This window comes from Globicephala melas, chromosome X (genome assembly GCF_963455315.2).
Source record: "Globicephala melas chromosome X, mGloMel1.2, whole genome shotgun sequence".
Taxonomy (NCBI): Eukaryota; Metazoa; Chordata; class Mammalia; order Artiodactyla; family Delphinidae; genus Globicephala; species Globicephala melas.
The window spans coordinates 95,050,516-95,062,117 of record NC_083335.1 but is presented as its reverse complement, the minus strand read 5'-3'; the positions used below and the strand labels follow the sequence as shown (position 1 = coordinate 95,062,117).

Sequence of the window (11,602 nt, the reverse complement as noted above, 5' to 3'; positions counted from 1 at the left end):
AGCCCTCATTTATGGAAGTCTTATATTTTCCATTGGGAGAAATGATATAAAATCCCATGGTCTAACAACATAAGGTGAAAAGTATGAAAGCAGGTCAAAGAAATCAAGTTACTCTTCTGACAAACTCAAGAGAGAACTAAAGGTGTTCTTAATCCACTGTAAAATATGGTTGTAAGTTTGACAACCACAAGAAATTCAAATTGCTCAATATTGATATCTCTATGAATTATACTGACTTTAGAGGAGGAAGATGTTAAGTTTCTCAAGTATCTAGTTGAAAAATTTTTGAAAGTGTGAAAGCCTTAGTCATAAACATGTCTTATTTCACTAGAAGCATGGCAGAAATCCCAGCTATAAATTAGCAAAAGGATGTCATAAAGATGAGAGAGCATTTAGTGGGAAGGAGTGCCTGTGTGTTTATGCTGAAACTAAAGGAGGTTTTTTTTTTGGTGGTAGTGGTGTTTTTCAAGGAATATTTAATAACAAGGTAGGTAGCTTATCTAACATGTATTTTTATATCACTGAAGCTAAAGCAAAACATCCTGTTTATTGGCAAGTATGGCCTGTATGTGTACACTACAGTGCAATTTTTAAAATACTGTAATTATAATTTCAGAACCTCAGAATCTGAATAGGTGCCAGTGTTCTCTCCTTTTTTTATATGGGAAAAAAAAATCCTTTGAAAATCATTTGAAGCTTGGACAAAAATTCCATAACTATATTCTTAGGATCGCTCTGTAGAGTCTGTGATTCAGATGATACAAGGGAAGCTTCAATTCAACTTTTCAGAGAAGACATTCAAGCTCTCATGATCTCATCAACCAGGAGAATGTTGGTGGCAATCACAGTGTAGGAATGAAGAAGCTGTTTCTTTATACAATAGTTATCCCTTATGCCTACTTCTGCTGCTACCATTGGCTCACCTGTATTCAAGTCTACACCCACAAGTTGACCTGATTCTGAATGTTCTGCTTGAACTTTAGTGTTTCCTGAAGGTCAAAAACAGAGTTCTGAGCAAGAACCTTGGGAATCATGAGCAATGCATCAGCAAATGCTTGAACTCCAAGTTGGGCCCTGCCCTTTACACTGGGCTTGTATTTAATCAGGGCTTCTGCCATTGCCACTTCCACTGCACCAGCACCTGGAACTACACAGCCATCATCAATAGCATTTTTAACAGCTCTCAAACCATCTCTTATTGCATCTTTGATTTGAGTAAGTGTGTGCTTATTTGGTCCTTTGATCAATAATGTGACCGAGCGAGGATTGTTATATTTCTCAATAAAGGTGAACTTCTCTTCTCCCAATGTATATTCATAGACAAGTCCTGCATGTCCCAAACAATGAGGATTTAGGTTATCAAGAGAATTTAGGGCTACTCCACCACAAATAAGAGTCAGCCTTTCCATATTTCTCATTTTAGCTCTGTGCAGAGCTACTATGCCTTCTTTTGAAAGAGCATCTAAGGAAAAGGGATCAATTCCCTTTTGATTAATAACAACAAATCCTTTATCTGAATCACCACAGACTTTCGTTTGCATGTCTATCATTTTTTAAATCTGTCTTCAATGAATTTTCTTTCAGCTTTCACTAGTTTCTCTCTCTCCTCTGCCCTCTTGTAAAAAAAAGCCAGAATTCACTTCTGTTTTTCCATATTCTAATGACACATTGCATGTGAGGATGTACGCATCTTCTACTCTCTTTTTCATATCAGGATGCCATGCCCCATGGTCCAAAATAAGACCTCTGATTACGCTTCCATCAGTTTCAGATTTGTTTTATCTCCATGATCTCAACCATGAAGAGGTCAATAGGTTCATCTTGTTTCTTAATGGCTAAAATGGAGTCCACTACAGCCTCTGTTAAGACATCAGCAAGTTCAGCATGAACTTTAGTACGTAGAGATGTTCTGGCCACATCTATAAGTGTTTCCCTGTCCATCTCTTTGCTTAGTTTGACTTGTTCCAAAAACTGAAGTGCCTTTTCCTCTGCAGCTTCAAATCCTTCTGTAATTATTCTGGGTTGAAGACCTTCAGAAATGTAGAGATCCCCCTGCTTCAGGAGCTCTCCAATGATTAGGACATTGGAAGTAATACCATCACCAGTTATGTCATCCTGGGCTGTTGCTACTTTGGCTATTAAGGAGGCTGTTGCATGTTGAATTTGCATTTCATGAAGCAGCACATTTCCATCTTTAGTGAGCTTGATGTCTCCAGCAACAGAAACAAGCATCTTCATGGTGCCCTTAGGCCCCAAGTTGGTCCTCAGCACGTATTGCATCCCCCAGGCCACACTGATGTTGACAGCCAACGCCGTGTGGGCTCAGGCCACCTCAGCCTTGGGGTTCAGGGTCTTCCTGGCTGCCATAGCTGACCCAGCAGAAGAAAGTGAGGGAACCCGGTGTCTGGAAAGCCCAGAGCCAGTTCAGCATGGCTGGGAGGCGCTATCCAGGTCTTCTGGAGAGGGAGTTTTCTTTTTTATTGTTTGAATATTTAAATAGTGTTAACAGCTTGTGAAATTTCTTTTTACTTAGGTCACTGATAATAATAAGAAAATCTTCCAAATACAGACAAATGAGAACTATTTCTTCTTTTTTTATTATATATTTGTTTATTTTGGCTGCACTAGGTCTTAGTTGCGGCATGTGAGATCTTAGTCGCGGCATGCGAGATCTTTAGTTGAGGCATGCATGTGGGATCTAGTTCCCTGACTAGGGATCGAACCTGGACCCCCTGCACTGGGAGCACAGAGTCTTACCCACTGGACCACCAGGGAAGTCCCTGAGAACTATTTCTTAGACATTTTCGTTTCACCTCTATTATGTAAAAATTGAAGCCATATGAGGATTCAAGCTGAATCATTTACTACCTCAACTCAGTGGACAGTCGCCACTCCTTCACTACAGTTTGGGCTTTAAAGATCTAGTATAAGATAAAATGAAATACATCTCAACAACTCTGTAGGGAAAATAGGTCAGTCTTATTGTTCAATTCTTTTGGTTTGAGATCCCTTACAGAACTCATATCCCCTTTAAATACAGCTGCCACCAGTCGATATGATTTTTTTTAATTCATTTTTTCCTGGTCCTGAGTTACTGAACTTTGGCCACAAATTGCATTGTATTTAGGGCCTCTCCATCTCACCTCTAAACTTGGAGCATGTGTCTAGAAGAGAACAGAAACAAAACAAGCAAAAATCAAAATAAAATAAAAACCCAAACTAAAGAATCACCCTTCATCTTTCTTTACATTCTTGGCTTGTGTGAGTCCGTCCTTACTTTTATGGCTCATGACCTGTCCCATCTCCAAACATTTGATATCTGTTGCCACTTTTTAATCATATTTACCTCATACATCTCATCAATAGGTTGACTAGTTTGTTTTCAAATCTCAGTAATCACTGTCCTTCCTTGCATGGTGACTTGAGAACTAGTTCATATATTTTGGCCAGTTTTTTTTTAAGTTTGTTTTATGTGAAAACGTAAATCTAATCCTTTAATATATCTTGACTGGAGGCATAAGTATGGTGCCGTTTTTTAAAATATGATCTTTTATGCCTCTAATCTCACTGAAAGTCAGGCTGGTCAGTTCTTTTTAATGTTCTCTGGGGAATCATCCCTCCTTTCTGAAGCCCTCAATTAAGTCTGAGTTCAAACCACCTACAGGAAAATGGCTCTTCCACCATTTACATCTCCCTTTGCAAACCTGCCTTAAACAATATGGCCCCGATCAACAATCCTAGTGACCTTGAAGAGACAGCAGTGTGTGGTGGCTTGAAGTGAGATCTTAGTTCCTGCCTAGGAAATGAACCTGGGTAGCCTGGGTGAAAACCAGGAATCCTAGCCACCAGTCCACCAGGGGCTACAGGCTAGAAGCAAAGTTGGCTTTTGCTGGCTTTGCCCCTGTTGAAAATGAATTTCTCAGGGAGGCAAAAACTGTAAAAACACATATAAAGTTTATAATTAGAGACACTGCACAAGTGGGAGAGCACACAGAGAAACAGTTTGTTTGGTTAAGACAGAAGCAAGGCAGAGATGCACACCCAGAGAGAAAGGGTGTGGGCGTCCTCCCTAACGAGGAGGAGCGCACCAGAGAGGTGACTCAAATCACTCATATAGGGCAGTTCTTCCTGGTCTTTGTTTACCTTTGGCTAATTATCTCACTTCTTTTTCCACACCTGACCTGTCTTAGATCCCTTCCCGACATGCGTGCACATCCTTTTGTCAAGAGGGATTTCAGCACAGAGGACTATGGGGAGGTTGACACACCTATTATGGGGTGGTGCCCCCTCCCTTTTTGACCCCCGAGGAGCCTTTCTGCGGATGTGTAGTCGGGGAGGTCTCCTTGACCTCAAGAATAAGAAATACATGGTCTCTTTATTTTTTGTCCAAGCAGGACTCAGCCCCTCCTTGCTCCCGCCATTATCTTTATCTTGGAGTATCTGTCCATAGGGGACAGATTCCAGCTGCTCAGCCTGGGGCCCATCTATCTCCTTCTTCACTAGCACTTATGAGTTCCAGCAGTCACAATAGAAGCAGTGACCATGGAGGATATGCTTTGCAACAAAGAGGTTTCTCTCTGATTTTCGGTTGGGTCTGTTGATGCAAAACAAGATGGAAAGTGGAGGAAATCCTTTGACTAATTAAGCCAAGAAAGTACCATAGCCTCCATTTGTTGGATGTTTCAGATAAATAGTCTTTGAGCTTGATATGTGTGGAACAGCTCAAATGCTCCATTTTGTAGCTCACTTGTGGGAACAGATCAAGCCCTCAAGTTCCCCTGATGTGTGTGTTTCTTACTGAAAGTAGTGTCTTTACTTATTTTTATTTTTTTCTTCAGATTTAAATAACATAAGCTTAAGAATGTGGAATGGGGTGGGGAAGAGCCAAATATGTAATTTTATGAGTAAAAGCACTTGAAATTAAATCATCCCGGGGAATTAATTTGCATAGGAAACTGACATCTACAACTTGATTTGAGAAATATATGCCAGTTTCTGGTTGACTGTGTATTTCTTAAGCATATACTACAGAAGAAATTGTAGTATTTGTATTTCTCATGTCTAGGGCATTGGGTATCGTGTTTCAGATGATCAGTGAATGCTAAATGAAAGAAATAAGTGGATCATTGTGGTCCTCCTGTCATTTTTGTGGCCTTCAAAAGACTAAAGGGATTTTTGAGCAGTTCATATATCAGTGATCCATGAATTCATTAGTTTATTCTCACAGGAAAATATTAGAACAACCCAGTGAATATTTGGTAGATTGAGCTTCTGCTTTTTTCATGTGCTCTCTCTTCCAAAAAACTTTTTAGTAAGAAAATTACTCAGGTAGAGACAGTGTATTCTAAGGCTGTAAGCTAATGTTGGTTCCTAAGCATCCTTCAAATCAACTTCAAGTATGTCCTGGTAGATCAGGGGAGACTATGTAGATGCAGATATTGGCGATTCTGATCTCCACAGAACAGGAGTGAGCTCACTGCAGAGTTTGGCCCATTCCTAACTCCACCAGGGAAAGTGAAGGGCTTCTGCTGCTCAGACTGGGAAACTGCCCTCTCTTCTCAGTGGAAGAACAGATCATACGGTTAGCTCATTTTATATGTGGTGATGTGACAAGGCGTAAAGCACTAGAACTACAGGGTTTTATTTTCAGGATTACTGAGCAAGTCCCTTTAATAATGGAGGAGAGAAATATGTCTCTTTGCAACTTGACAGGTAAAGATTTATTTTCTCATCTTTAACTGTGTCCAGTGTGCTTATGGATGGAGAGACTGAGCTCACAGGTGACAGCCTTGAACATGGCATATCACAGAGGCCAGCATCAGGCCCTGCTGTAACTACACTGGCTGGCCAGCCAGGGCTTGCAAGGCAAAGCCAAGGGCTCCCCTTGGGAGCCATTCAGGTTTCATGTTGGAGTATTTAGAGAGGGGAAAGCCAGAGGTACAGAGACATTTTAAAGACCATTTAAGATTGTAAACATACAGGAGGAGAATACCATGTGCTGAGAATTATAAGAAGTTTGGTCCTCTCAAATTTTCCACAGCCTTCATGAGAGGGCCGTAAGAAGGGAGGGCAGGAAAGGGACACTGCTCACTAGGCTTTGGCATGAACGCTGAGTCCGAAAGCCCACGGCTATTCTCTGAAGAGGACTCTAGTAAATCATCCACTTGGGCTCATATCTCTGTTCCATTTCTTTGATCTAGCAAAAGAGAACAAATGGTGGCCCTCAAAAGATGAAAACTAAGATGTTGTGACTCCAGTTTAAATTATGGAAGCACTTCAGTATCGTCTTTTAAGCTCTAGTCTTCCTTAGCCTTGTAGAGAGTATAAAAACCAAGAGGCAGTACTGTTAACTTATCAAGAAAAATCAGTATCCTTGGTGTGGTTTGTAAATGAGGCACATATTGTCTGTGAGGTGAGGGTGTGAGAAAAGGAAAATTTTAAAAGTAATAATAGAGGCATAGGGAAAATGACAGTTTTATTAAGTGGCCTGAGAGATATCTCAGAGTTGTACCATTTTTTGTAAACAGGTAGTCTGTATGTGTTGTCAAAATGCAAAGGAGACTCACATATCACTCCATGCCCAGATCTGGAGGATGATATAAAAGCAAAAGGAAATAATTGAGTATAAACTTTGGACCTCAAATTAATAAATATTTTAAAGAATAGTAGAGATCTCCTTCCTTGGGACCATGGAACCTGCTGACTTGATCAATGCAAATCACAGACGGTTGCTAAGCAATGCCTGTCCTGATGCCAGTCAGGTGATTCTATTATTCTTTGTAGAGTTTCTCTCTGCTTTCTGAGACTATGTATGGCATTTTGTTCTCCAAGAATGCAATAATACTCCTTTTTTAAAAACCATTTAATACTATGAAATCTCAAACATATATATTTTTCTTGAGAATGAAATATGTCTATTCCTGTCAAAACCAGATCATAAGGTTTTCAGAAAAGAAGATAAAATAGAGAAATGTCAGTATTGGAGATGGCTTTCCATAAGCCGATTAGGGAAATGGGGATTAACACTGATGCTAATGCAATTTGTGTGCGAACTCCTTTTAACATATGTCCCTGGCATCCTCCAAAGTCTCATGGTCTCCAAGGGACAAACCCCATTACTCAGTGCATTTCAGAGTGCCGAGGACAGAAATCTACATGAATATATGGAAAATTATTTCTGAAATTGTACTTTCATATTGAGGATCACCTCATTCTTCCCATAACACCATGCTCATATTTTTTTTATAACATATGTCAGATTCTTTATTCACTGGTCTATCTCCGACTGAATGTCAGCTCCCTGAGTTTGGTGGTTTTATCCTTGTGCTTCCTATATTGGTGGAGCCCAGCATCATGTTTCATACACAGTCTGGGGTATATAAGTGTTTTGCTGGGAACCAAATTCACACAGATGCAATTATACTAGCATAAATTTAGTGCAAGCTTAGTTTTATCTCAGCTCTGCCATGTATGTTTTCTTTGGACATAAAACGTTCTTCCTAAAAATACTTTAACTTTGAATTTTAATTTTGTGAATAAATTATACATTTTATATCTGACTTTGTGGATTCAAATAGCCTAATCTATACATAGAAACATTTGCACTTCTAGTTTTAGCACAAACACATAAAGAGCAAGTCGTCATACCGATCCTTACAATCAGAAGAAGCTGGACAGACTGGAAATTAATGACTTTTCTTGGACCCACCAAAGAACTAAGGTCACAGGGCAACTTGCTACCCCTAAATCTGAAGAGACAAGCACATGTAGAGAAAGAGAGCCAAGATCTGTTTACCTGGAGAAGAAGTTAATAAAAAAGAAGACACAAATTAGCAATATAAGAAAAGGAAGAGAGGTCATTACTACTGATCCAAGAATACAGGCATACCTTGGAGATATTGCAGGTTTGGTTCCAGACCATTGCAATAAAGCAGATATCACAAAATGAGTTGCACAAAATTTTTTTCTAAAATTCCTACTGCATATAAAAGTTATGTTTACACTGTACTGTAGTCCATTAAATGTGCAATAGCATTATGTCTTTTAAAAAGTATATAACTTGGGGACTTCCCTGGTCGTGCAGTGGTCAAGAATACACCTGCCAATGTAGGGGACACGGGTTTGAGTCCTGGTCCAGGAAGATCCCACATGCCACGGAGCAACTAAGCCCGTGTGCCACAACAATTGAGCCTGCGCTCTAGAGCCCACGAGCCACAACTACTGAGCCCGCGTGTCTAGAGCCCGTGCTCCACAACAAGAGAAGCCACCACAATGAGAAGCCCGCGCACCGCAACAAAGAGTAGCCCCCGCTCGCCGCAACTAGAGAAAGCCCACGCGCAGCAACAAAGACCCAATGCAGCCCCCCCAAAAAAGTACATGACTTAAGGTAAAAATACTTTATTGTTGAAAATTGCTAACCATCATCTAACAATGCAGGGGTGCCACAAACCTTCAGTTTATAAAAAATGCAATATCTGTAAAGTGCAGTAAAGTGAAGCACAATAAAATGAGGTATGCCTGTATTAAAAGGATAATAAAAGACCACTACAAAAAACACTGTGCCCATAAGTTTGATAACTTGGATGAAGTGGACCAATTCCTTGAAATACACCAACTACCACTGTTTTCAAAAGCTGCCTTTTGAAACACTAATTCTATGGGCAAATACATTGTGAGTAAAACAGCTGATTTAGAAATGGGATTTGGGGACATAATATATTTACATATTGGAGTCAGTCTCTAGTTGGATTTTTAGTTGAATATTGGAGTTGACATTGAGAGCAGTATAAACATGCAGCAATTCAAAAATAATTATAATAATAATGATAAGAAGAAGAGGAGGAGGAGGAGGAAGAAGAGGAAGAGGAAGAAGAAAGTTATCTTGAAAAGATTCAGCGCAAGAGGGGCTTAGAAACTGCCCCTCTACCTCAGTCTTCAACTTCTTCCATCTCTCTCTGGATTTGTGCCTATTTAAAAGCAATCACATGCTTGGTTCAGGTTTTTTTCCATTTCATGCCCACATTCATGGGAGAATATAGATGTTTTCCTGTGCCTTGTTTGCAGTGGGATTATCTTCTACTCCCTGAAAACATTTGAACACTGTACTGAGCCAGGTGACCTATAAGGTCCCAGATTCAGACTTGCTAGTCTATCTTCAATTCTTTCAGTGTCGTAAGATCCCTCAAACCTCCAGGTCTTTGGTCATGCTGTTCTACCTGCTGGAATTTCTTTTCCTCCTCTTCTGCCTGTATGCCAACTTTTCTGGTTAATCCTTGCTTGTCCCTCAAGAATCAGCTCACTTGATGCTAACGGGTCCCCATAAGTATCTTCACAGTTCTCAGGCTGACTCAGGAGACGCTCCATTTTCATCTCATCATACAGCACAGCAATGACTGATGTTCTTCCCCATGTCCTCTTCTCTATGCTGAGCATCTCGAAAGTCACGGCTGCTCGGTGCCTGGCCTTTAATATGTATGAAATGAGTGCATGAGCCGGTGATGCTCAGGAATGAGAGGCTATGGGTGAGGGTTTAGGAAAACCATCAGAGTCCTCTTGGAATGAAGGAACAGAAAGTCCACAAGAAGGAAAAAGTCAACAGAGAATTAATAAATTTGCTTGGGATAGTGCACTAAATTTCTACACCCTTTTCAGAAAAAAAACGGCTTGATGACACAAGTGAAAGCATAAGTTGCCAGAATTGATGGGCCCAGATCCAGTTTTATTCCCCAGGAATAGAGTATTACATTTCTTTATAAGAAAAGCAAGAGGAAGCCTTATCTGCTGGTCATACTTATTGGTAGGTATTTGCAGGGCTGTTCTTATGACTTATTATTCATCAACTGCTTCTTATGAGCAAGAATTCCCACCCTAACGAGGTACCAGCAGCCTGGTAGTTGATATCTGATAATAGCTTCACATCTACTAGACTGAGAAGGAAGTGGGCTTTCTCTGCTTCCCCGTAAGGACTCGTGGACATTTGCTGCCATTGGGGGCTGCTGTACTTGGTGTACAGTCATCAGTAAACCAAGCACTGAAGTCTTGAGTTTTATCTCCTCACTGCCCTCACGAGTGATTCATCTTTTCACAACTGTCTGTAGCAAATCAAGAGTAAAGTAACAGAACATCACTGGTAAAACCACTTGGGATTACCAGGGAGAAAACAAGGATTCATTGGCTGCAAGAGATTATACTTAGAGAGGGGAGAAGTGAAAGCTGTGAAGCATTTGCAGATTCAGCCTATATGGCATGTTTCCTCAGCACAAGCTCCTTGAGGATGTTTCTATGATGCAGAAATCAATCTGTGGCATCCAAGTTGGCCCATTATGACCTGGTTCAAACACCCATCATACGGAGCTTCACCTTTTTGTGTGCCCTATCGTCATGCAAATACCTCAGCACACTGTGCTACTCAGCATTTCAGATTATCCCCCTTTGGTCAAACAAACCAGAATGCTATTTCTGGGATTCTTTTCTTCCCACCATCCAGATTTCTCCCTCATTCTGCTACATCCTCCAGTGAATTTCTTTTTTTTTATTGCTTTAGAGTTCATGGATAATATTTCTTTTGGAAAGATACCAGTAAATCTTCACATTTTACTTTAGCACCAAACTGACATTATACAAGAGAGAGATCTGCAATCCATCATATGAAGGAAAATTTAAATGAATGCCATATAAAACATTCTATAAAATGAGATAAAATCTTCCCACGTGCTAGGGCAGGACATGGTTTTCTTCTTCGTGTGGAGAAATAAGTTAACAGAATTGACCCAAATAGATGCCTAGACATAAAACATCACAAGCAAAATGCAGGATACCAGCAGTAATTTTAAACCAAGAACTTACAGATGATTATGCTTATGTCCGGATGGAAAAGTAGTTATATACTCCAAACAAGGCTGCCTTAAACTTTCTTTTTGAAAGAGAATAACAGATGGGTGAAAAATAATTTTGAGAAATGCCTCAGGGGATAATATATGAATCCATCCATACCTTTTTGTCTTGCTCAACTAACCTAGGCCTGGGGGAGGGGATTCTCTTCCAAATCTATTTTTGATCTAACAAAATACTTATTAACATTCAAAACAGACACACAGCTCAGTCATTTGTGCTCTCACTGCAACAGAGGATCCTGACAGAGGCTGCCAATTACAGGCGTGCATCTTCCTAGACACAGTGATGGATACAGACTTTGTGCCAGAGAGTCAGAGCACTTCTCTGGGATTTGGGCTCTGCTCAGCCCCTCTCTGATGGTGAAGCTGTGAGGACAAGAGCTGTGAGAGCCAGGCTGAAGAACTTGTGGAAGACGCTGGCTTACAGAAAATAAAGGAGCCCACCGCAGAGAAACAGAGCCTGGCAGAGAGAGCACCACTGTTCCTACTGTCTCAGAGGCCTGGCCGCACCACTGCCCACCTTCCCTTGGTTACTGCAGCAGATCGAGTCCCTTTGTGCCTCAATTTGTTCACGCTGAGTTTCTAGGATAGTCCCTGACTAGGATCTTTAACATAAAACTATGGACTGTATTTTTTGTTTTGTCTTGTTTTAATCTTCTGCTCCTAATACAGTGTTTGGCATGGAATACAAACTCAAAAATAAAACATAA

At 40.4% G+C, this 11,602-nt stretch overlaps 1 pseudogene; it reads right to left on the bottom strand.

The window, feature by feature from the left end:
• Positions 1–753: 753 nt before the first annotated feature.
• Positions 754–2,367, bottom strand: LOC115849329 (T-complex protein 1 subunit zeta pseudogene; annotated as a pseudogene).
• Positions 2,368–11,602: the final 9,235 nt, after the last annotated feature.